Source organism: Fistularia commersonii, chromosome 24 (assembly GCF_037954325.1).
Source record: "Fistularia commersonii isolate RoL2024-O1a breed Wild chromosome 24, RoL_Fcom_v1.0, whole genome shotgun sequence".
Classification (NCBI taxonomy): Eukaryota; Metazoa; Chordata; class Actinopteri; order Syngnathiformes; family Fistulariidae; genus Fistularia; species Fistularia commersonii.
The window spans coordinates 9,283,103-9,289,224 of NC_141307.1; positions in this window are offsets into that span (position 1 = coordinate 9,283,103).

Below are 6,122 nucleotides of genomic sequence, written 5' to 3' on the forward strand. Positions count from 1 at the left end.
AACACTACCTGGGGAAGAAGAAGTTGGAAGCCAACAAGTGTCAAGCATAAGGCCCTGACCCTGGCATTCAAAACCACCTCAGGAACAGGTCCAGCATATCTGAACGAAATGATAAGACCTTATGCTCCCGGCAGAGAGCTGCGTTCCTCTAATACAAACCTACTAGCAGTACCTTTTGCTCGCCCTAAGCGATCTCAGGCAAAACTGTTCTCAGTTCTACTACCTCAGCGGTGGAACAAACTTCCAGAAGCAAGAAGACTAGCGTCATCTATCTCAACCTTCAAGAAACAGGTAAAAACTGTTCTCTTTCAGGACTTTTTACTGCGCTGATGCCCCAGATCAGGTTAGGCAGCAAGTTAGGCTATGCAGTGTGTGTGTGTGTGTACGTTTGTGTATGTCTTTGTCAAAAAAAAAACAAAACTCACTAACCCAAGCTTACTGTTCTGTATATTTCCTGTGCATCGTGTATTTGCAAGTGTATTTGCAGTCCCTATTTCCTCTATTGTAAGTCGCTTTGGATAAAAGCGTCTGCCAAATGCAATGTGATGTAATGTGATCTTAGAGAGTGAGAAGATGCCTGAAGAATGGAGACAAAGTGTGATGGTGCCTATTTTTAAGAATAAAGGGGATGTGAGGAATTGTGGCATCTACCCTTGCCTCTCTTTCATTTTCCACATTCATCAGCTCTTCAAAGTACTCTTTCCATCTTCCCATCACTCTTCTAGCATCTGTCAATACATTTCCCTCTCTGTCCTTAATCACCTGGACCTGTTGTACATCCTTTCCATCATCATCACTCTGTTTCGCCAACCTGTATCGATCATTCTCACCCTCCTTACTATCAACCGAGCATACAAGTCATCGTACGCTTTTTGTTTTGCCTTTGCTACCTCTATCTCTACCTTTCGCTATATCTCCCTGAACTCCTGTCTGTTCTCTTCAGTCCTCTCAGTATCCCACTTCTTATTTGCTTACCGCTGTCTCTGTATATACTCCTGCACTTCCTCATTCCACCACCAAGTCTCCTTATCTACTTTCCTTCCAGATGACACACCAAGTACTCTTCTACCTCTCTCCCTGATAACACTAGCTGTAATTGTTTAATCATCTGGAAGCTCACCCTGACCACTCAGACCCTTTCTCAACTCCTCCCTGAAAACCATGCAACACTCCTCCCTTTTCAGCTCCCACCACTTTGTCCTCTGCTCTGCCTTTGTCCTCTTCATGTTCCTTGTCACCAGAGTCATCCTACAAACCACCATCCTATGCTGTCTTGCAACACTCTTTCTGTAACTCTGCCTGGGACCCTTTCTGTAACTCTGCCTGGGACCCTTCCTATAACTCTGCCTGGGACCCGTCCTGTAACTCTTCCTGAGACACCCCGCTTGCTTGCCTGCCTGCTTGCCTGCCTGAGACACCCTGCCTGCTTGCCTGCCTGAGACACCCTGCCTGCTTGCCTGCCTGAGACACCCTGCCTACCTAAATAAAAGAGTTCCTACCCTGATTTCAGCCTTGGTGGTGTGGTTCCCGGCCCGAGTCCACCCCCGCCCTGTGACAGAACTCTCTGGCCAATATGGACTCGGGGAGCCCACCACTGGGACCCGGTCTCAGCCCCGAAATGGATCTCCAAGCCGCCCTGACCATACAAGGCCAAGTGCTTGGACAACACGTGAGTATTCTGGGAGAGTTAGCAGATGCCGGACGTCAGGCCCATGGCAGGTTGGAGTCCATCTCCAACAGGCTTGCGCAGCTAGCCACCACCCCGGACACCTTAGATAGGCACAGCCAGACACTACGCGACCTGGCTGCCTCTCTACACCAGACTCAGGGGCAAGTGGAAAACATCTTCGCCCGGTTGAGCCAGATCTCCTCTGTCCTAGCCCAGAGATCGTTGCAGCAGAATCCTTCCACTCCGTCGACCCCCGGTCCGGAACCAGCCCCCGCCCCTCGACATCAACCCGCAAAGGAACCGCATGTACCAGACCCCCCGCGAGACCAAGTTGAATGTGGAGGATTTTTGCTACAGGTCTCACTAGTGTTTGGCTTGCAGCCAATGACCTACCAGAGGGATGAACAGAAAATAGCTTACACCATCAGTTTACTTACCGGAGCTGCACTACGCTGGGGGTCGGCGGTGAGGCGGACTGCCATGTCGGTCCTATGCCGCTTTCACCGCCGAGATGAGAGAAGTGTTCGACCACCCTCTCCAGGGAGACGACACAGTGAAATGCTTGGGCGACCTCACCCAAGGGGGGCGGAGTGTCGCTGAGTATGCTGTTGAGTTTTGGACCCTGGCGGCAGCTTGTGACTGGAACGACCCAGCACTACAATACGCCTTTCTGAGGGGAATCAATGAGGAGCTGAAGGACGAGCTGGCGGCGAGGGATGGACCTCCGGACCTGCATGCATTGATCAACCTCGCAATCTGGATAGACAATCGTCTCCGCGAGAGGCGGCGGGAGAAGAAAGCCCAGGGACCCCCTTCGGACCGAGCCCGAACCCCAGTCCTGCCTCGCCCCTATCCCGGCTCCCGTAACCCCACTTCTCCACTCCGCCCGAGTTCATTTGCCCGTCCTTTGCCCTCAGCCTCAGGTCGTGCCGCGTCAGGGGAGGAGCCCATGCAGCTGGGCCGAGCGCACCTCACCGCTGAGGAGAAGACTGCCCTGTGGCGCCGGAACGCCTGTCTCTACTGCAGTGAGGTGGGCCGCTACGCCGCCACCTGCTCGGCCAAGCTGGGAAGAGCCGAGGCTCGCCAGTGACTGGGAGGGTCCTGGTGAGTCATACGGTGATTCCCCCCGCTGGCCCACCTACGGGTGTCAACCTCGCTGGAGTGGGGCATGCACCAGCACTCAGTCTCGGTGCTGGTAGACTCAGGGGCAGAGGGCAACTTCATAGACGAGGCCCTGGTTAAAGAGCTCCTCATCCCCACCACAGCTATCCAACCGCCCCGCTGCGCCCTGTCATTGAACAACCGCCGGCTGGCCCATGTACAGCGCCAGACCGCACCCGTCCGCATCCGGATTTCCGGTAACCATTCCAAATCAATCTCCTTCGCCATCCTGTCTGGACTTCACTCCCCCCTGGTGCTCGGGTTCCCCTGGCTGCAACTACACAATCCCCACATCGACTGGGCCGCTGGCAAAATCCGGACCTGGAGCACATCATGCCATGCAACCTGCCTGACCTCCGCCCCACCCCCGGTAGTTCCGCAGCCCCAGATCGACCGTCAACCCCACACCTATCCTGCGTCCCTTCCGAGTATCATGACCTCGCTCCGGTCCTTGACAAGGATAATGCCCCGGCCCTCCCCCCTCACCGGCCTTATGACTGCGCCATAGACCTCCAGCAGGACGCAGTTCTACCCAGAGGTCGATTATATAATCTGTCAAGACCCGAGAGAACCGCCATGGAAGAGTATATTAGAGATTCCCTGGCGACGGGCTTGATTCGACCATCCACCTCTCTGGCCGGGGCGGGATTCTTCTTCGTGGGGAAGAAGGATGGGGGCCTCAGACCCTGCGTGGACTACCGGGGTCTGAACAGGATCACCATCCGGAACAAGTACCCTCTTCCCCTTATCGATTCGGCTTTTACCCCCCTCCACGGAGCCCAGATTTTCACAAAATTGGATTTAAGGAATGGAAGACGGCCTTTAATACGCCCCTGGGGCATTTTGAGTATCTAGTAGTGCCCTTTGGCTAAACCAACGCCCCCGCCGTCTTCCAGCATCTCGTCAATGACATCCTGCGGGACTTCTTGGACTGGTTTGTTTTTGTTTACCTAGATGACATCCTGATCTTTTCCCGCGGCGAGGAAGAGCACCGGTGGCACGTGAGACAGGTGTTGGAATGCCTTCTAGAGAACCACCTCTTCGTAAAGGTGGAGAGGTGTGCGTTCCACGTGCCGTCGGTGTCCTTCTTGGGTTACATCATCACTGCGGGAAAGATCGGGATGGACCCCTCCAAGATAGCGGCGGTGAGGGACTGGCTGGAGCCCGGGGACCGCAAGCAGTGACAGCGGTTCCTGGGCTTCGCCAATTTCTACCTCCGCTTCATTCAGAACTACAGCCAAATTGCCGCACCCCTCACCGCACTCACCTCCAGCAAGATTCGCTTCTCATGGACCCCGGCCGCCCGCAACGCATTCCTGGCCCTCAAAACTCAGTTCACCACCGCCCGAATCCTCACTCAACCCGACGCCTCACATCAGTTTATCATGGAGGTCGACGCCTCGGATACCGGAGTGGGGGCGGTGCTGTCTCAGCGCTCCGGCGGGGACAGCAAGCTCCATCCCTGTGCCTTTTTTTTCAAAAAAGCCGTCGCCGGCTGAGCGGAACTATGACTTGGGAAGCAGGGAGCTGCTGGCCGTCAAGCTGGCGCTGGAGGAGTGGAGACACTGGCTGGAGGGGGCGGAGATGCTGTTCCTGGTCTGGACCGACCACTGGAACCTGGAGTACCTGCGGACCGCCAAAAGATTGAACCCCAGACAGGCCAGGTGGGCACTCTTCTTCGATCGTTTTAGTTTCTCTTTGTCATACCGACCTGGTAATCGAAACATTAAGCCTGATGCCCTGTCCCGTGTCCACTCTAAAGAGGGGGGTTCCGAGCCCCCCGAGCCCATCCTGTCTCCATGCCACCTGGCCTGCTTGGTCTGGGATGTAGAAACCGCGGTTCGACAGGCTCAACAGAACCAGGTATTTCCGGAGGCCGGTCCTCTGGGGACGACGTTCGTCCCGGAGACAGCCCGGGCCGACGTCCTCCGGTGGGCCCACTCCAGCCAGCTATCATGCCACCCAGGGAGGTACAGAACTCTGAGGGTGGCGCGGCAGAGATTCTGGTGGCCCTCCATGTCCTTGTGCCGGTACATTTCAGCCTGCTCAGTCTAAGAGCAGTCTAAGTCCTCTACTCAACCTACCTCGGGGAGGCTACTGCCCCTCCCGATTCTCTGGCGACCTTGGTCCCATATTGCCATAGATTTCGTTACAGGTTTACCCCCCTCTAAGGGGCACACAGTTATCCTGTCCATCATTGATCGTTTTTCTAAATTCACGCACTTTATTCGACTTCCCAAACTTCCCTCTGCACTAGACACGGCTAAATTATTAGTTTCTCACGTTTTCCGCGCTCATGGCATCCCCGTAGACATCGTTTCCGATAGAGGTCCCCAGTTCACGTCCAGCGTTTGGAAGGTCTTTTGTTTAGCAATTGGGGCCAAGGTCAGCCTGTCGTCCGGGTTCCACCCCCAAAGTAACGGCCAGACGGAGCGGCTGAACCAGGAGATGGAGGTGGCCCTCCGCTGCGTCACCTCTAGAAACCCCAGCTCCTGGAGTGATCACCTTCCCTGGGTGGAGTACGTGCACAACACCCTCCCCAGCGCTGCTACCCAGCCCTCGCCTTTCCATTGCGCGTACGGTTACCAGCCTCCCTTGTTTCCCGAACACGAATGAGAGATTGGTTCCCTCGGTCGGCGTCCATCTTCGCAGGTGCGCTCGGACCTGGCGCCAGGCACGCGCCGCCCTCCTCCGTGCTTCCCGGCGAACTCAGACCCAGGCTAACCGCCGCCGATCCGAGGCGCCAATCTACGCCCCCGGTCACAAAGTCTGGCTCTCCACCTGGGACCTTCCTCTGAAGGCATCCCCCAAAAAACTCTCCCCGCAATTCATTGGCCCATTTGAGATCACTGCTATTATCAATCCGTCTTCTATCCGTCTCCGACTCCCGCCTTCACTAAAGCTCCACCCCACGTTTCACGTTTCCCAGGTCAAACCGGTCCGTAAAGATCCCCTGGCCCCTCCCATTTCCACTCCCCCTCCTCCTCGCGTTCTAGATGGTGATCCCATTTACACCATCTCCAGCCTCCTGGATGTTCGCCGGCGGGGTAGGGGGCTGCAATATCCGGTGGACTAGGAGGGCTATGGTCTGGAGGAGAGATCCTGGGTTCCGGCTCGGCAGATTCTGGCCCCCTCGTTGATCCGGCAATTCCACCGCGACCACCCAGGCCGGCTCCGTGGGGTGCCGGGAGGCGCCCGTTGAGGGGGGCTACTGTCAGGATCTCCTCTCGGCAGCCGAGAGGAGACACAGCTGAGTTCAATTAAAAATCAGTGCCAGCTGCAGCAGCGGCCA